The 21,438-nt window shown below is 40.0% G+C and overlaps 1 protein-coding gene across 1 annotated transcript in view; it reads right to left on the reverse strand.

Moving 5' to 3' along the window:
• rspo1 (R-spondin 1) overlaps positions 1-9,767 on the reverse strand; it is a 62,074-nt gene extending 52,307 nt beyond the window's left edge. Inside the window, exons 1-2 of the mRNA XM_062064102.1 lie at positions 9,687-9,767; positions 9,494-9,609 (exon numbers count right to left, since the gene is read on the reverse strand). The gene's annotated coding sequence lies outside the window, so the exon portion shown is untranslated. The remainder of the gene's footprint in view (positions 1-9,493; positions 9,610-9,686) is intronic.
• Between the last annotated feature and the right edge of the window lie 11,671 nt (positions 9,768-21,438).

Genomic DNA, 21,438 nt, shown 5'->3' on the forward strand with positions numbered 1-21,438 from the left:
ATTGAGAGGAGACACAAACACCACACACAACAATTGAGAGGAGACACAAACACCACACACAACAATTGAGAGGAGACACAAACACCACACACAACAATTGAGAGGAGACACAAACACCACACACAACAATTGAGAGGAGACACAAACACCACACACAACAATTGAGAGGAGACACAAACACCACACACAACAATTGAGAGGAGACACAAACACCACACACAACAATTGAGAGGAGACACAAACACCACACACAACAATTGAGAGGAGACACAAACACCACACACAACAATTGAGAGGAGACACAAACACTACACACAACAATTGAGAGGAGACACAAACACCACACACAACAATTGAGAGGAGACACAAACACCACACACAACAATTGAGAGGAGACACAAACACCACACACAACAATTGAGAGGAGACACAAACACCACACACAACAATTGAGAGGAGACACAAACACCACACACAACAATTGAGAGGAGACACAAACACCACACACAACAATTGAGAGGAGACACAAACACCACACACAACAATTGAGAGGAGACACAAACACCACACACAACAATTGAGAGGAGACACAAACATGACACACAACAAAACAAAAGTAGTGACACAAAAATGAATATTATCAACAACAGTATCAATATTAGTTACAATTTCAACATAGCAGTGATTAAAAATCCCTCATTGACATTATCATTAGACATTAAAAATAAAAGAACAATAGTGTGACAGTGGCTTACACTTGCATCACATCTCATAAGCTTGACAACACACTGTGTCCAATATTTTCACAAATATAAAATAAGTCATATTTTTGCTTCATTTAATAGTTCAAACAAATGTACATTATTGCAATCAGTTGATAAAACATTGTCCTTTACAATTATAAAAGCTTTTTACAAAAATCTACTACTCAGCAGACTGGGGTAGATCCTGCTGACATCTATGTATTCCATGAATAGACAATCCTTTTGAATCGGGAAAAAAAATAGTTTTTGAATCGAGAATCGTGTTGAATTGAGAAAAAAAAAATCGATTTTGAATCGAATCGTGACCCCAAGAATCGATATTGAATCGAATCATGGGACACCCAAAGATTCACAGCCCTAGTACTCATATAGTAGTACAGTTGGCACAGTACAGTAAACTGACAGTTAATATTTAAACATTTAAGATATGACATTTCTAACAATTTTGAACAGAAATAGTTCATGCACATTCAGAGGAATTCTTCAAAATTACAATTAAAAATGTTTATTTTATATATGCGCACTAATTGACTGAAAGAGCACGCACTTGGCGCGATGATGTCATGTTGTCGATGGAAAAATGCATTTTTAGAGCATCTGATTTGCCTGAGCGGCTAGGAGACCCCGAGAGTAACAAGCACTTGCCTTGTTGTCTTTCCATTAAGAACAATAAATTAGTTTTTAGTATAAGTTTGCTGCTTTCAAGAAATGTAATGCCGAGTGCATATCATTATGCAAGATAATGGCACTAGCATTTACTTCATTTAAGAATATTTTTCAACATATTGAGCAAAAAGGTCTCCTTTTTTTTCCTACCAAGAAAAGTGCACTTGTTATTAGTGAGAATATACTGTATTTTTCCGGATAATAAGTCGCTCCGGAGTATAAGTCCCACTGGCCGAAAATGCATAATAAAGAAGGAAAAAAACATATATAAGTCACACTAGTGCAGAGGTCGGCAACCCAAAACGCTGAAAGAGCCACATTGGACCAAAAATACAAAAGACTAATCCGTCTGGAGCTGCAAAATATGAAAATCCGTATATAAGTCTTATAGTGAAGGCAACACATGACGTAAGTGTCTATATTAGCGATATTAGCCTACTATCAAAATGACTTTAAAAGTCTTATATAAGTCTTATAGTGAAGGCAACACATGACGTAAGTGTCTATATTAGCGATATTAGCCTACTATCAAAATGACTTTAAAAGTCTTATATAAGTCTTATAGTGAAGGCAACACATGACGTAAGTGTCTATATTAGCGATATTAGCCTACTATCAAAATGACTTTAAAAGTCTTATATAAGTGTTATAATGAAGGCAACACATGATGTAAGTGTCTATATTAGCTATATTAGCCTACTATCAAAATGACTATGTGTCGCAGGCTGAAGCAAATCTTCTTGACAGAAATGTAGAAATGTTATACATTTATTCTACACATTTTTACAACATTAGAAAACATTAGTAAATCAGAGGCTACTCAGAAGGTGAGATAACTCCTGGAAATGACTGGCTTAGAATGGCCTAAGGTCTAGATGTGTGGGTCCGAGTCTTGGAATCGGCAGGCTGTCTTCTTTTAATAGATTTTTACAATCTTTGGCAAGCTAGGTAATGTTTGCTGTGGTCTGGAACAACATGGCAAACAAACAACTGAAATGCAGCCAATATTACATACATATAATATGTGGTGAGACATGCAAAACTAAATTATATAGAAAGAAGATAAAAGTAAAGGATATTAAATGATCTCAAATATAGCTACAAATGAGGCATAATGATGTAATGTGTATAAACAGAGCCTAAATAGCATGTTAGCATCGATTAGCTTGCAGTCATGCAATTACCAAATATGCTTGATAAGCACTCCACCCAATTCAATAACACCAACAAAGCTTCACACACAATATAAAAGGTTTGGTGGACAAAATGAGACAAAGAATGAGTGGCATAAAATATGTCTTTCTCTGGCATCATTGAATAAAGTTATTCATGTTAACAAACTACGGTGAGTTCAAGGACCGCCAAAATTTGTAGGACAAAACGGTGCTCGCCAAATACTCTCATCAGAGAATCCTGTTTGATACAAACAGTGGGATTGATAACAATTAGGGAGGTTTGTGTCATGTTGTCCTCCTCCAGAAACCCTAATAAAAGGAAAATATTTGTTTCTATTTTCATACATTTGTGAAAAAGCTCCAGGGAGCCACAAGGATGGTGCTGAAGGTTGCAGACCCTCACACTGGAGTATCAATCACATTTTGGGGGGAATTGTTTTGGGATAAAATCCAACACCAAGAATAGACATTTGAAAGGCAATTTCAAATAAATAAAGAATAGTGAACAACGGGGCTGTTAAGTGTACGTTATATGAGGCAAATTAATTTATATTCATCTCCTTGGCAACTACATGTGCGTAATTTCACACATAAATGGCTCCAGAGTAGAAATCGCACCACACTATGAAAAAAATGCGATTCATAATCCGAAAAATACGGTACTTATTTTAAGCTATTTTTGGGTTTCATTGAGGTTAGCTAATTAGGGTCCGCCCTGTACCCTGTACAAAGGACTCCCTCAGGGAGTCCTTTGTACTGGTTACAAAGGAACCTATTGTATTTGTAAGGTTTTATTAGGGTCCGCACAGGACCTTTTCAAAAGGAATCCCAAAGGGAGTCCTTTTGCAATGGGACGAAAGGACCCTATTGAATTTGTAAGGTTTTATTATTATTATTATTATTCTTTATTATTATTCTTCCGCAGCTTTGCGCACTACTGCGCCCCCCTTAACATGCTTCAAAACTCACCAAATTTGACACACACATTCGAACTCGGGAACACTAGACTTTAGTTACAAAACCAAACCCAAAAAATCACAATTGCTCTCTAGCGCCCCCTAGAAAGAAAACTGCCTCTAACTCCCACTAGGAATGTCGTAGAGACATGAAACAAAAACCTGTATGTAGGTCTCGCTTAGACCTACTTTTCATCAATTAATTTCTTCGGGCTAAAATCTACAGGAAGTTGGCTATTTCCCCTTCAAGACAAAAAATGACTAAAAACACTCATTTTTGATTTTTGACCTCTAATTTGACCCCCTTAAAATACTTCAAAACTCACCAAACTTCTCACACACATCGGGACTGGTGGAAACTGCGATCTAAAAAAAAAACCGAACCCCAAAACTCAAAATTGTGCTCTACATAATTTTTGGAAAAAACTGACAAAAAACTGCTCCTCAGAGGAAAACTCTGACAAAACTGCTTGTAACTTCCGGTAGGAACGTCGTAGAGACATGAAAAAAATACCTCTACGTAGGTCTCATTTAGACCTACATTTCATACATTGACACCCTTCAGCAAAAATCAACAGGAAGTTTGTTATCTCCATTTCAAAACAACATTTTTGTACCAAACGGTCACCAAACATCAAACATTATCTCCTCTGAGCGCGTTTGTCGTTTCGGCTTCAAACTGCTACAGGAGAGAGATTGAACCCTTCTGATTAAAAGTTGACGACGGCGTTTTATTTAGTGCTACCGTTTTGATTTTACGAGCCTTCAAAGACCCGCAGCACTGATGCTGCTACGGTGCCAAAAATGACAACGAAACTGCGATTAGACCTTCTTTGGCCTCAATACACACAATAGCCTATAATGACAATGTGAAATGGATCCGCTGCTGTGATTTTACGCACCTTCAAAGAAAACAACCACTGTGCCGCAGCACCTAGGAAAAAAACACAGACACAACTTCCTCTAACTCCCAGTACCAATATCGTAGAGACACGAAACAAAAACCTCTATGTAGGTCTCACTCAGGACTACCACTGGACTAAAGTATTGGACACCTAGGACTAGCACCTGCCAAAAAGCGGACCCGACCAATGCTGCTTGCAGCTTTAATTATTATTATTATTATTTTACCGACCCCACAAAGAACGCTAATTTGACCCACTTAACATGCTCCAAAACTCACCAAATTTGACACACAAGTCAGAACCTGCGAAAAATTCAACAAAATAACAAAACCAAACCCCAAACATAAAAATTGAGCTCTAGCGCCCCCTAGGAAAAAAAAATAACAAACTGCCTCTAACTCCCACTAGGAAGGTCGTAGAGACATGAAACAAAAACCTGTATGTAGGACATACTTAGACCTACATTTCATAATTTTACATCCTCGGGCAAAAACCAACAGGAAGTTGGCAATTTCCCCTTCAAGACAAATTTGTACTAAAAAAACACGTTTTTGCCTCTTTGACCTCTAATTTGACCCCCTTAAAATACTTCAAAACTCACCAAAATTCGCACACACATCGGGACTGGTGGAAACTGTGATCTAAAAAAAAAACCAAATCCCAAAACTCAAAATTGTGCTCTACATAATTTTTGGAAAAAAAAGACAAAAAACTGCTCCTCAGAGGAAAAATCTGACAAAACTGCTTGTAACTTCCGGTAGGAACGTCGTAGAGACATGAAAAAAATACCTCTATGTAGGTCTCATTTAGACCTACATTTCATACATTGACACCCTTCAGCAAAAATCAACAGGAAGTTTGTTATCTCCATTTCAATACAACATTTTTGTACCAAACGGTCACCAAACATCAAACATTATCTCCTCTGAGCGCGTTTGTCGTTTCGGCTTCAAACTGCTACAGGAGAGAGATTGAACCCTTCTGATTAAAAGTTGACGACGGCGTTGTGATTAGTGCTACCGTTTTGATTTTACGCGCCTTCAAAGACCCGCAGCACAGATGCTGCTACGGTGCCAAAAATGACAACGAAACTGCGATTAGACCTTCTTTGGCCTCAATACACACAATAGCCTATAATGACAATGTGAACTCAGACACAACTTCCTCTAACTCCCAGTACCAATATCGTAGAGACACGAAACAAAAACCTCTATGTAGGTCTCACTCAGGACTACCACTGGACAAAAGTATTGGACACCTAGGACTAGCACCTGCCAGAAGGCGGACCCGACCAATGCTGCTTGCAGCTTTAATTTGACTTGTTTTGGAAAGTCTTGACAAGCCAAATTTTCTTGTTCTATTGGCAGATAATTTTGCTTAGTTCAAATAAAATAACCCTCATTTTTTTATTTTTTTGTTGTTGTTTTTGAACACTGACTTTTTGCAGTGTAGCGTCTGAAACGACTCCATTAGCCGCGATTCAATGAATACACTGCAAAAAGTCAGTGTTCAAAAACAAGAAAAAATAAATAAAAATGAGGGGTATTTTATTTGAACTAAGCAAAATGATCTGCCAATAGAAGAAGAACATTTGGCTTGTCAAGACTTTCCAAAACAAGTCAAATTAGCTAACCTCAAAGGACCCCAAAATACCTTAAAATAAGTATATTCTCACTAATAACAAGTGCACTACTATATTAGTGCGTATTTTCTATTGTTTCATTGAAAATAAAACAGCAAAGTCCATCTGTTTTAATTATGAGACACAATTGTGTCAAAGTCATGATTTTTTTTTTCATGCTTGAAATAAGAAATTATTACTTTAAAAAAGCAGTTTTAGTCTGTCCTTTGCCTTTATTTCTTTGTGGTGTACAGCTCTTTGTTTTTCAACTGTGGTTGTTTTTAAAGGGCTTTATAAATAAAGTTGGTATGGTATGGTTTTATACTTGTGAGTAGAGATGTTCGATAATGGCTTTTTTGCTGGTATCCAATATTCCGATATTGTCCAACTCCTAATTACCAATTCCGATATCAAGCGATACCGATATATACAACACATTATTATGCCTAATGTTGTTGTGATGCCCCGCTGGATGCATTAAACAATGTAACAAGGTTTTCCAAAATAAATCAACTCAAGTTATGTAAAAAAGTGCCAACATGGCACTGCCATATTTATTATTGAAGTCACAAAGTGCATTCTTTTCTTTAACATGCCTCAAAACAGTAGCTTGGAATTTGGGACATGCTCTCCCTGAGAGAGCATGAGGAGGTTGTGGTGGGCGGGGGGTGTATATTGTAGCGTCCCGGAAGAGTTAGTGCTGCAAGGGGTTCTGGGTATTTGTTGTGTTGTGTTTATGTTGTGTTACGGTGCGGATGTTCTCCCGAAATGTGTTTGTCATTCTTGTTTGGTGTGGGTTCACACATATTTGTAACAGTGTTAAAGTTGTTTATACGTCCACCCTCAGTGTGACCTGTATGGCTGTTGACCAAGTATGCCTTGCATTCACTTGTGTGTGTGAAAAGCCGTAGATATTATGTGACTGGGCCGGCACGCGAAGGCAGTGCCTTTAAGGTTTATTGGCGCTCTGTACTTCTCCCTACGGCCGTGTACACAGCGGCCTTTTAAAAAGTCATACATTTTACTTTTTGAAACCGATAATTTCCGTTACTACATTTTAAAGCATTTATCGGCTGATAATATCGGCAGTCCGATATTATCGGACATTTCTACTTGTGAGTGTTGATGACACAACACTTGATATTCTAGTTTCAAGCATGTTTTACTCAATATAGCTCATAACATCTCAGCAACAAGCTGTAATATCTTACTGACATCATTTAGGACCAAAACACTTAAAACAAGTAAAACACTCTAACATCAAATGTGCTTAGTGAGAAGAATGATCTTATCAGACAGAAAATAAGCAAATATCAGCCTTATTTGAGATATTTCATCTTACTTAGATTTCAGTTGTTGCCGTGAAGACTTGACTCTGCATGGAAGTGTTCCTCTCAACCCCAGATTGAAAAAAGGCAGGTTGTGTTGACCGCGAGCAGAGTTTGCATCAGGATTGGAAGATCAAAACGTGTGATTTGGGGAATCCGACATCCGGGCACAACAAGCTCAATGGCGCACATTTAGGGGTGTAACGGTACGTGTATTTGTATTGAACCGTGTCGGTGCGGGGGGTTCTGTTCCGTAGTGTACCGAACGAGATTCCACAGGAACATATTAAGCTAAGCTAAAGTCTTGACAAGCTGCGCCGCTTCCTTCCTTCAGCTATAGTTACATGAATCATTAGTAATGCAGCAGCCTAGTTTTGAATGGCAGGGTCCCTGCTAGCACATGTTGATAATAATACAACATTAACATCATAAATCAACTGCAGGCTTCCCAAATGCTGTAATAAATGAAGCATGAGGAGTTGACTTGAAACTGTTTAATGTTGCACTTTTTATATGTAGAAGAAAAATGTTGTCATTTTATTGAATCTGAGCAACAACTTGAGGCAGTTTAATGTTGATTAAGGTGGGCAGAATTATTATAGTGTTCCCAATGTTGAAAGGATAGAGCCATTGTTTACAAATTTGGTAAATAAATAACCAAAAAATTTATATTTTGTTGTTTTCTTACTGTACCGAAAATGAACCGAACCGTGACCTCTAAACCGAGGTACGTATCGAACCGAAATTTTTGTGTACCGTTACACCCCTATTTGACCGCAATGTCCCTTTGGGACAGAGGACCCTATTGAAATTGTAAGGTTTTATTATTATTACTTTTTTTTCTTTATTATTATTATTATACCGCTGCCTCTTTGAGCTGTAATTTGACCCCCTTAACATGCTTCAAAACTCACCATATTTGACACACACATCAGGACTGCCGAAAATTGCGATCTAATAAAAAAAACACACCCAAAACTCAAAATTGCGCTCTAGCGCCCCCTAGGAAAAACACAGACAAAACTGCCTGTAACTCCCACTAGGAATGTCGGAGAGACATGAAACAAAAACCTCTATGTAGGTCTCAATTAGACCTAGATTTCATACACTGACATCCTTCAGCAAAAATCAACAGGAAGTTTGCAATTCCCCCTTCAAAACAAAAGTTTTGTAAAAACACTCACTTTTGCCTCTTCGAGCTGTAATTTGACCCCCTTAACATGCTTCAAAACTCACCATATTTGACACACACATCAGGACTGGCAAAAATTGCGATCTAATCAAAAAACCAAACCCCAAAACTCAAAATTGCGCTCTAGCGCCCCCTAGGAAAAAACACAGACAAAACTGCCTGTAACTCCCACTAGGAATGTCGGAAAGACATTAAACAAAAACCTATATGTAGGTCTCACTTAGACCTACATTTCATAAATTGACAACCCCCAGCAAAAATCAACAGGAAGTTTGCAATTCCCCCTTCAAATCAAAAGTTTTGTAAAAACCAGTCACCTTTTTTCAAAAATGATCTCCTCTGAGCGCGTTTGTCGTGTCGGCTTCAAACTAGCACAGGAGAGAGATTGAACCCTCCTGATTAAAAGTTTTAATTACTGCTTCGGTTTGGATTTTATGTGCCGTCAAAGTCGGTCCCGTCCATCGCTGCTTGCAGCTTTAATTTAACGATTAACACAACAGTACGAGACCCGTGCCAGCGCCAGGCGGACATAGAAAGGACAGCAACAGCAAAATTTATGGGACCCTTCGGAGCCCGGGTTGCCAAATCCCCCTGCCCAGATAGTGAACGAGCACACAAAAAAGGGAGCTTGAGGGCAGCCAATCTAAAATTACATGTGCTCCGGCCCACCGTGGAGAGTGTTGTAGTTGGCGCGGGACGCAGTTGTTGTTCTTCTCCTCAGCTTAGGTCCAGCTCAAAGAGGAGCCTCATATCTCATTTTATCCCGTGTTCTTTCCATCAGAACATCAGGAAGGATAACGACAACGGAAAAGCTCATTGACACGCATTTGGCTCTCATAGCCCCTTAGCAAGGTCCTAAGTTGGTCTGAAATGACTTAAAGCTCACCTTCACAACATTTGCCAGGCCAGGTTTTCGCCATTAGTCAGTTTTCCATGGAAGGGACGGACATTCCCAGCCAGGTGGCACAAAAGTCGGTAACGTCTTCCAGCTTTCGGTCCACTCTGAAAAGACATGGCGCACCGATTGGCCTCAAAGTGCGTCTAGCGTGGGATCTCGGAAGGCACTCAAAAGTACCTACCTCAGAATAGGTCGTGAAAGTGAAATTGCCGTGAAAAGTGGTCCGCGGGGGGCAGTTGGAGTATGCGGGCTGGACTGGAATCACATTTGTAAGATGGAAAGTCATAAAAAACCTTGTCAGAGTGGTTTCTGCTAGAATAGATGTGGAGGCTGGGAAAATAACCTGATTGATTCTGACGCTGGCACACGACAAACATCAGGGTAAAAATATAGTAATTCATGAATAGCAGTAATAGTAGTTAGCGATAGCAATAATTGTTCTATTATTTTCAAACTTAGGCCATAAATAAACTTTTTGCTACATAATTACACTGCAAAAAGTCAGTGTTCAAAAACAAGAAAAAAAAATACAAAAATGAGGGGTATTTTATTTGAACTAAGCAAAATTATCTGCCAATAGAACAAGAACATTTGGCTTGTCAAGATTTTCCAAAACAAGTAAAATTAGCTAACCTCAATGAACCCAAAAATAGCTTAAAATAAGTATATTCTCACTAATAACAAGTGCACTTTTCTTGGTAGAAAAAAAAGAGACTTTTTTGCTCAATATGTTGAAAAATATTCTTAAATGAAGTACCGTAATTTCCGGACTATAAGCCGCACCTGACTATAAGCCGCACCAGCTAAATTTAGGGGAAAATACAGATTGCTCCATATATAAGCCGCACCCGACTATAAGCCGCAGGGTTTTGATGTGTAATTAGCGTAGTATATAGTGTAATTAGCGTAGTATATAGTGTAATTAGCGTAGTATATAGGGGTTCCTGCTACCACGGAGGGGATTGTCGGGACAGAGATGACAGTTTGGGAACGCAAAGCGTCCCATTTATTAACAATAAATCTTTCAATCATTCAATCAAACTTTCACATCTTTGACATGGCGAACAGCATTCGTGCAGAGTACAAATAATACAACGCTGCAAAGTAATACAAAGTGCTCGCTTGTACGTTATCAAAATAACCAGCCTACCGGTATATGAAAAGTCAGTCTTTAATCATTGTGTCATCGTCTTCCTCCTGCGTACTAAAACCACCGAAATCCTCTTCGTCGGTGTCGGAGAAGAACAGGCCGTAAATAAGCCGCACCCTTGTATAAGCCGCAGGGACCAGAACGAGGGGAAAAAGTAGCGGCTTATAGTCCGGAAATTACGGTAAATGCTAGTGCCATTATCTTGACATAATGATATGCACTCGGCATTACATTTCTTGAAAGCAGCAAACTTATACTAAAACTAATTTATTGTTCTTAATGGAAAGACAACAAGGCAAGCGCTTGTTACTCTCGGGGTCTCCTAGCCGCTCAGGCAAATCATATGCTCTAAAAATGCATTTTTCCATGGATAACATGACATCATCACGCCAAGTGCGTGCTCTTTCAGTCAATTAGTGTGCATATATACAGCCCGGCCAAAAAAATTTTAATTGTAATTTTGAGGAATTTATCTGAATGTGCATGAACTATTTCTGTTTAAAATTGTTTGAAATGTCAAATGTTTAAATATTAACTGTCAGTTTACTGTACTGTGCCAACTGTACTACTATATGAGTACCGGTTTTCTATTGTTGCATGGAAAATAAAACAGCAAAGTCCATTTGGCTGTCATCTGTTTTAATTATGAGACACAATTGTGTCAAAGTCATGATTTTTTTTTTCATGCTTGAAATAAGAAATGATGACTTTAAAAAAGTAGTTTTCTACTTGTGAGTGTTGATGACACAGCTTTGCAACACTTGATATTCTAGTTTTAAGCATGTTTTACTCAATATAGCTCATAACATCTCAGCAACAAGCTGTAATATCTTACTGACATCATTTAGGACCAAAGCACTTAAAACAAGTAAAACACTCCAACATAAAATCTGCTTAGTGAGAAGAATGATCTTATCAGACAGAAAATAAGCAAACATCACCCTTATTTGAGATATTTCATCTTACTTAGATTTCAGTTTTTGCAGTGTAGAGCCTTCTAAACATGAAATGACACCCATTTCTTGTCAATTCTGGACTTTTCCCTACACTTTGAATCCTGCAGCTTATAGAACCGTGCGGCCATAATGCAAATAGTTTTGATAAAACACAGGCAAAGGACTGGATTCTCACACTATTATGTTAGATCCACTATGGACTGGACTCTCACACTATTATGTTAGATCCACTATGGACTGGACTCTCACTATTATGTTAGATCCACTATGGACTGGACTCTCACACTATCATGTAAGATCCACTATGGACTGGACTCTCACTATTATGTTAGATCCACTATGGACTGGACTCTCACTATTATGTTAGATCCACTATGGACTGGACTCTCACTATTATGTTAGATCCACTATGGACTGGACTCTCACTATTATGTTAGATCCACTATGGACTGGACTCTCACTATTATGTTAGATCCACTATGGACTGGACTCTCACTATTATGTTAGATCCACTATGGACTGGACTCTCACTATTATGTTAGATCCACTATGGACTGGACTCTCTCACTATTTTGTTAGATCCACTATGGACTGGACTCTCACTATTATGTTAGATCCACTATGGACTGGACTCTCACACTATTATGTTAGATCTACTATGGACTGGACTCTCACACTATTATGTTAGATCCACTATGGACTGGACTCTCACTATTATGTTAGATACACTATGGATTGGACTCTCACTATTATGTTAGATCCACTATGGACTGGACTCTTACTATCATGTTAGATCCACTATGGACTGGACTCTCACTATTATGTTAGATCCACTATGGATTGGACTCTCACTATCATGTTAGATCCACTATGGACTGGACTCTCACTATTATGTTAGATCCACTATGGACTGGACTCTCACTATTATGTTAGATCCACTAAGGATTGGACTCCTTTGAGACACTTGTGATTTAGGGCTATATAAATAAACATTGATTGATTGATTGACTCTCACTATCATGTTAGATCCACTATGGACTGGACTCTCACTATCATGTTGGATCCACTATGGACTGGACTCTCACTATTATGTTGGATCCACTATGGACTGGACTCTCACTATTATGTTAGATCCACTATGGACTGGACTCTCACACTATTATGTTAGATCCACTATGGACTGGACTCTCACACTATTATGTTAGAACCACTATGGACTGGACTCTCACTATTATGTTAGATCCACTATGGACTGGACTCTCACTATTATGTTAGATCCACTATGGACTGGACTCTCACACTATTATGTTAGATCCACTATGGACTGGACTCTCACTATTATGTTAGATCCACTATGGACTGGACTCTCACACTATCATGTAAGATCCACTATGGACTGGACTCTCACTATTATGTTAGATCCACTATGGACTGGACTCTCACTATTATGTTAGATCCACTATGGACTGGACTCTCACTATTATGTTAGATCCACTATGGACTGGACTCTCACTATTATGTTAGATCCACTATGGACTGGACTCTCACTATTATGTTAGATCCACTATGGACTGGACTCTCACTATTATGTTAGATCCACTATGGACTGGACTCTCACTATTATGTTAGATCCACTATGGACTGGACTCTCACTATTATGTTAGATCCACTATGGACTGGACTCTCTCACTATTATGTTAGATCCACTATGGACTGGACTCTCACACTATTATGTTAGATCCACTATGGACTGGACTCTCACTATTATGTTAGATCCACTATGGACTGGACTCTCACTATCATCTTAGATCCATTATGGACTGGACTCCCACTATTAGACATAGCCTCAGTCACAGAAGCGCAAAAAGTATAACTAAAGTCAAAATCTTTGTGACCGACACATGGTTTCAGATCGTTTGACAAGGTTGTAAACTGTAATTAGGTTAGCTATAATTATTGAATATGATTAAAATAAGATGACTAATTCAGTGTTAATATTTGAGTGGGCCCTGGCTCTTCTCTAGTGGAAAAGTTGGACCCCGAGGTCAAAAAGGTTACGAACCCCCGGACCAGAAGACCAACCAAGACCCTTGGTGTTTGCCAACCCTCCGCCAAGATGTCCCCATCCCCGGTGGCTCGTCTTCCCATGAAAAGGAGAGTTCTCACAGAGATGAGGCGCACTGGCTTTTCCCAGAGCCCCTAGACCCTCCGCAGGCCGCCTCGGCTGCCAAGAGAGGTTCCAGGTGGTCTCCCGGCCGCGTTTGATCCTCGCTCGCCCGTGAACCTTAGACAAACCAGCCGGCCCAAATGGCCTGTGCTCGTGGGTGCTCGGGCAGGAAACAGCCGCGTCTCACTTCCCTTACGAGGCATGACCTCAGCGGTGGCAGCTGGCAGCCTCGCCGTGACACGCACCTCGCTGCCAAAGCGCCGCTCTGTTGTGCTTATCTAATTGAAGGGGCAGCAGATAGAAGACAAGCCGATGTAGAAGAGAGGACCGAGGGGCCGGTGAACACTGGCTCCATTCAAGAGAGCGCTTGGCGAGAGGCCCCAACTTTAACTTGCTGTTTACATGATTGACAATGAACACACACCATGCAGGCTTGTTAAGATGTCATTTAACCCCTCAAGCACGGGGTACCTCGGTACCGGGGGCCACAAGGCTCTGGCTAGGGATGGGGTCCGAATTCTGTACCGTATCTTTCGGGCTATAATGCGCACCTAAAATCCTTTAATTTTCTCAAAAATTGACTGTGTGCGTAATGTACAGAATAATTCTGGTTGTGCTTACCGACCTCAAGCGGACGTGACGACAGGCTGTCCTCACTCTGGTCCGCACGGACCTGTAGGGGGCGTGCCTTAAGTCCGGCTGGAAATCGGGAGAAATTTGGGAGAATGGTTGTCCCGGGAGATTTTCGGGAGAGGCACTGAAATTCGGGAGTCTCCCGGAAAATTCGGGAGGGTTGGCAAGTATGGCAGTAAATGACACCAAAACTTGAAATGTTCCATTGAGAATATAGAACATTACACACGTCGCTCCAAAATCCGTCAAAATGTTTTAGTACGACTTTGGTAAGCTATGAAGCCACACCGCTTGATGGGTTGTGGGAGCATTACGGCTATCGTAGCAAAATGGCACCCATTAGCAGACACTATCTGGCATTTTGTTTGGCAATATTATGCAAAAGCAACTTTTCTTACCTTCTGGTACCTGCTGATGTATATTTGGGATCTGCATAAGTCCTGAAAATGTGTAGTCCGTGGCAAAACCATAGTCGATAATCTTCTTTTTCTCTATCTTCTTGTTACGTGACATTCATCCTCCGCTGTTGCCATTTCTGATATAAAGTAGTGTAAAGTTCTTACTTATATCTGTCAGTAAACTCACCATGAAAGCGCTAAAACATACCGGTGTAGTGAGTTTACTGTCAGGTTCAAACACTGATGACATCTATTAAACAGACAAGAAGCAAGGAATCATGCAGAGACGGAGTTCAATTTTGCTTAATGAGGGGAGACGTATTGGGCTGCACACTCAGTTCCAGTTCCAACCTACGCTCTTAGGTACAGCCCACGTGCTCCACTATTTATTTGGGATGTCCCTGGTTACATCACTGAGGCTGTTTCTGAAGGTAATTTCAGCAGCCCCAGTTAGACACAATATATGATTATTCAGAAATGGAAATCGAATCAAATGTGTTGACACTCGTGATATCGCCCTGTCTCTGCTTTGTCTGCGTCAAAGTACTCGATGTTCGCCCTTGGCAGTCAGCAGGCCGGGTCTGGACACAAACACTGATACGAGACGACTCGCAATCCAAGATTGCAAGTTGTCCCTTTGCACAGATAGAAAAGTACAACTTCAGCACAATTGATAATAACTATAGCAACGGCCTTTAAGCATAAGAGTTGTGTGATAACTTATACATAATTATTCCAACATTTACATTATTCACCCAAGGAACTTTAGTTATTAGAGAGTTCCGGTCGGACGGTTTTTCACGGGACACATTTCCGGCCTTGTTGTTGTTGCACTAGTGAGCCACGGATGAGGAGATGATTCTCCGTTATTGACTTAATTAAAGTATGAATGTCATTAAAACAGTTAGCTCCATCTTTTGACACTTCTTCCACTCCCGTCCTTGCACACACAGGAAGACAACTTCAAAATAAGACATTTTGATTTCCATTTCTAAACACAGTGTAAAAGTCAAGTGATGTAGTTTGAATTGTTAAAATATCCATCCATCCATCCATCCATCCATCCATCTATCCATCCATTTTCTTCCGCTTATCCGAGATGGCAGCAGCCTAAGCAGGGAAGCCCAGACTTCCCTCTCCCCAGCCACTTGGTCCAGCTTCTCCCGGGGGATCCCGAGGCGTTCCCAGGCCAGCCGGGAGACGTAGTCTTCCCAACGTGTCCTGGGTCTTCCCCGTGGCCTCCTGCCGGTCGGACATGCCCTAAACACCTCCCTAGGGAGGCGTTCGGGTGGCATCCTGACCAGATGCCCCAACCACCTCATCTGGCTCCTTTCAATGCTCCAGCGGCTTTACTTTGATCTCCTCCCGGATGACAGAGCTTCTCACCCTATCTCTAAGGGAGAGACCCGCCACCCGGCGGAGGAAACTCATTTGGGCCGCTTGTACCCGTGATCTTGTCCTTTCGGTCATAACCCAAAGCTCATGACCATAGGTGAGGATGGGAACGTAGATCGACCGCTAAATTGAGAGCTTTGCCTTCCGGCTCAGCTCCTTCTTCACCACAACGGATCGATACAGCGTCCGCATTACTGAAGACGCCGCACCGATCCGCCTGACGATCTCACCATCCACTCTTCCCTCACTCGTGAACAAGACTCCTAGGTACTTGAACTCCTCCCCAACCTGGAGACGGCACTCCACCCTTTCCCGGGCGAGAACCATGGACTCGGACTTGGAGGTGCTGACTCTCATCCCAGTCGCTTCACACTCGGCTGCGAACCGATCCAGTGAGAGCTGAAGATCCTGGCCAGATGAAGCCATCAGGACCACATCGTCTGCAAAAAGCAGAGACCTAATCCTGCAGCCACCAAACCAGATCCCCTCAACGCTCTGACTGCGCCTAGAAATTCTGTACATAAAAGTTCAGAACAGAATGGGTGACAAAGGGCAGCCTTGGCGGAGTCCAACCCTCACTGGAAACGGGTCCGACTTACTGCCGGCAATGCGGACCAAGTTCTGACACTGATCATACAGGGAGTGGACCGCCACAATCAGACAGTCCGATACCCCATACTCTCTGAGCACTCCCCACACGGTCGAATGCCTTCTCCAAGTCCACAAAGCACATGTAGACTGGTTGGGCAAACTCCCATGCACCCTCCAGGACCCTGCGGATAGTATAGAGCTGGTCCACTGTTCCATGACCAGGGCGTAAACCACACTGTTCCTCCTGGATCCGAGGTTCGACTATCCAGCGTAGCCTCCTCTCCAGTACACCCGAATAGAATATGACTTTGAAAAAATGACCTGGAGCATAAATAAAGGTCATCGTGTATCAGATCTATTCTTTTTCCATACTATCACAATTAAAAAACATGCAGGTGTCCTTTTATGATCTTATTATCATCGATTGTCAGCCTCCAGATTCACTTTTCAAGCAGTTCAAGTGTTGATGCTTGGTTGCCGTGGCGATGAGCTATTGTGACACAGACCTGTAGCTTTGTTCCATTAACGTCACTTGAAGTCACGGATGTTTACACTATTCATGCAATCATTTCCTCATGCTTTTTTAAAATCATTTATCAAGCAAAAAAATAAAATAAAAAATCCAAATCCAAGTTCACCTGGAAGGACTCTCCAAGGGACTTTTCCATAATGACATGTTTTGGTTTTACTAACACCAGACCTGGCTCGCAGTGTGATGAAGTTCATGCGCGCTGCAAGCCATTAAGCACACACTCCCTCTTGCCCAAGAAACAGTCTGCGCATTCATTATTTGGAATACATTTGGTGGTCTGCTTTTGTTATCAACACTTTTGGTGATCTCACTTGTCAACGCTGGCTTCATTGAAACACTGTGAGATGATAAATACTCTGGATCCTGCACCAGGCCCTCAGAACCTACCGAAGTCTGTGAGCAGGAACTGAAAAAGCCTGCTCGGATGACAACATGTCTTCTACAAAACCCAAAAGCAGGGAAGTTGTCACCTTGTGTAAATGCTAAATAAAAACACAATACAATGATTCGCAAATCCTTTTCAACTTATATTCAATAGAATAGACTGCAAAGACAAGATATTTCATGTTCACACTGAGAAACTTTGTTCTTTTTTGTGCAAATTATCGTAACTTAGAATTTAATGGCAGCAACACATTGCAAAAAAGTTGTCACAGGGGCATGTTCACCACTGTGTTACATGGCCTTTCCTTTTAACAACACTCAGTTTTGGTTTGGGAAGTGAGGAGACACATTTTTGAAGTGGAATTCTTTCCCATTCTTGCTTGATGTACAGCTTAAGTTGTTCAACAGTCCGGGGGTCTCCCTTCTGCTATTGCAGGTGCCACACATTTTCAATGTCTGGACTACAGGCAGGCCAGTCTAGTACCCGCACTCTTTTACTATGAAGCCACGTTGATGTAACACATGGCTTGGCATTGTCTTGCTGAAATAAGCAGGGGCGTCCATGGTAACGTTGCTTGGATGGCAACATATGTTGCTCCAAAAGCTGTATGTACCTTTCAGCATTAATGGTGCCTTCACAGATGTGTAAGTTACCCATGTCTTGGCCACTAATACACCCCCATACCATCACACATGCTGCCTTTTACACTTTGCGCCTAGAACAATCCGGATGATTCGTTTCCTCTTTGGTCCGGAGGACACCACGTCCACAGTTTCCAAAAACAATTTGAAATGTGGACTCGTCAGACCACAGAACACTTTTCCACTTTGCATCAGTCCATCTTAGATGAGCTCGGGTCCAGCAAAGCTGGCGGCGTTTCTGGGTGTTGTTGATAAATGGCTTTCGCTTTGCGTAGTAGAGTTTTAACTTGCACTTACAGATGTAGCAACCAACTGTTGTTACTGACAGTGGGTTTCTGAAGTGTTCTTGAGCACATGCGGTGATATCCTTTACACACTGATGTCGCTTTTTGATGCAGTACAGCCTCAGGGATCCAAGGTCCGTAATATCATCGCTTACGTGCAGTGATTTCTCCAGATTCTCTGAACCTTTTGACGATATTACGGAGCGTAGATGGTGAAATCCCTAAATTCCTTGCAATAGCTGCTTGAGAAATGTTGTTCTTCAACTGTTCAACAATTTGCTCAGGCATTTGCTGACAAAGTGGTGACCCTCGCCCCATCCTTGTTTGTGAATGACTGAGCATTTCATGGAAGCTGCTTTTAGACCCAATCATGGCACCCACCTGTTCCCAATTAGCCTGCACACCTGTGGGATGTTCCAAATAAGTGTTTGGTGAGCATTCCTCAACTTTCTCAGTCTTTTTTGCCACTCGTGCCAGCTTTTTCGAAACATGTCGCAGGCATCAAATTCCCAATGAGCTAATATTTGCAAAAAATAACAAAGTTTTCCAGTTTCAACGTTAAATATCTTGTCTTTGCAGTCTATTCAGTTGAATGTAGGTTGAAAAGGATTATCAAATCGTTGTATTTACCACTGCTTTTGGATTTTGTACTTTGTAAACTGTTTAAGTTTGAAAGGTTTCTTGAAGTGGATCATATTAGTACATTGTTTGATTTCTTTGCTTCATCCATTCCATCATTTAATTCCACATACTGATATACTGTAGGTGTTAGGTGTTGTACGTGCGTACAAATGTTTTAAATTACATTTTTCTCTAAATCATATTTCTCAATTTCTAAATGGAACCTCAATTTACAAACTTGATGGTTGGTGGTTTATGTTATATTTAATTTATATGTTAATTAAAACTGATATTTTGGGGAAAACTTGTTGGGAAATCTTGTTGTCGTATGAACCGATAACTATAACCAATACTTATGTAGGCAGGCGGAAAACATTGATACAATGTTGATTGTACGTAGATGTCCTTTAAAACTGACTTTGAAACAACATTGCAAAATAGTTGTATTTGTATATATAGACAAGGTTGTCTAACGTTGGATCCACGTTGTTGGTTGGGGAATGACCAAAATTCAATGATAAAATCAACTTCACAACCTGACATTGAATAAATGTCGTCAACCAATATGTTGTTTCAACGTTGTATTTGTGTTGTAGAATATCGGTTAGGTTAGGATATGACCAAAATTCAATGTTCAAATCAACGTAACAACCTGACATTGAATAAACGTTGTCGGAAATCATGTTTCAACGTTGTATTTGTGTTGTAGAATATTTGTTGGGAAATGACCAAAATTCAATGGTCAAATCAACGTAACAACCTGACATTAAATAAATGTTGTCAACAAGCATGTTATTTCAACGTTGTATTTGTGTTGCTCAACATCAGGACCTCATTCAACAAGTCCTCAGCGTTGTTTTCATGTCTTGTGCCTGCTGGCATATACAGTATATACAGTATTTTACAAGATTTGTGAGGGAAAAAATGGGAAAAAGCCATAAACAACATAGGTGTCTTTTTAAAAAAAAAAAGATTCATGTTTACATTGTTTCTTATTGAGGAATGTGCTTCAATATACAAACTTTTCTATTTAAGAACCAATGAAGTTTGCAAATGGAGAGTCCGTGTGAGTATTGGCAATACTCACCTGCTATTGGATCAATACCAGCATGTGTATTGGCAATACTGACCTGCTATTGGATCAATACCAGCATGTGCCGTCTTGTCCACCACTCGTTTTAGCACATGACACTAAAGTGACAATGGAAGAAGGAAATATGCCAAAGTTTTAGATCACCTCAGTGCTTTGTTAACTTTGGTTCCTTCAGCCAGGAGAACATTAGTAAGTCAGGTCAGAGACTGGCTCATCTTCTCTTAGCCCAAAGGTGTTAGACTTACCTTCTATGTCGTTAAGTCGTGTCCATACCCATTGCAAGGTTTTTTTTCCCAGTCAAGTACAGAAAAGGACGGAGGAAATCACATTTGTTTGGAACAAAACTGAAAAACAGACAGATAAACAAACAGTTCTGTCTGTGGTGGTGCCTCAATTTTGGCGGGTTTACGTTCCGGATCGACCACAATGGTGGGGGAATTTTCATGGTGGGACTGAAAATATTGCCAAAAACTCAACACACACAAAAATGTTTTTACTATTGCGCAACCATTTGCAAGAGAAAAAACGGTTTTCTTCATTTGAAAAAACTTTTCGCAAGAAAACATACTAATTTTTGCAAGTAACAAAATAATAAAAAAAACACATTTTAATTTGAAAAAACTATTTGCAAGAAAATAAACTAATTTCTGCAAGTAAAAAATAATACTAAAAACACATTTTAATTTGAAAAAAACAATTCGCAAGAAAATAAACTAATTTCTGCAAGTAAAAAATAACACTAAAAACACAATTTCATTTGAAAAAACTATTTGCAAGAAAATAAACTAATTTCTGCAAGTAACAAAATAATACTAAAACACATTTTAATTTGAAAAAAACAATTCACAAGAAAATAAACTAATTTATGCAAGTAACAAAATAATAAAAAAAACATTTTAATTTGAAAAAACTATTTGCAAGAAAATGAACTAATTTCTGCAAGTAACAAAATAATACTAAAACACATTTTAATTTGAAAAAAACAATTCGCAAGAAAATAAACTAATTTATGCAAGTAACAAAATAATAAAAAAAACACATTTTAATTTGAAAAAACTATTTGCAAGAAAATAAACTAATTTCTGCA

Source organism: Entelurus aequoreus, linkage group LG11 (assembly GCF_033978785.1).
Source record: "Entelurus aequoreus isolate RoL-2023_Sb linkage group LG11, RoL_Eaeq_v1.1, whole genome shotgun sequence".
NCBI classification, from domain to species: Eukaryota; Metazoa; Chordata; class Actinopteri; order Syngnathiformes; family Syngnathidae; genus Entelurus; species Entelurus aequoreus.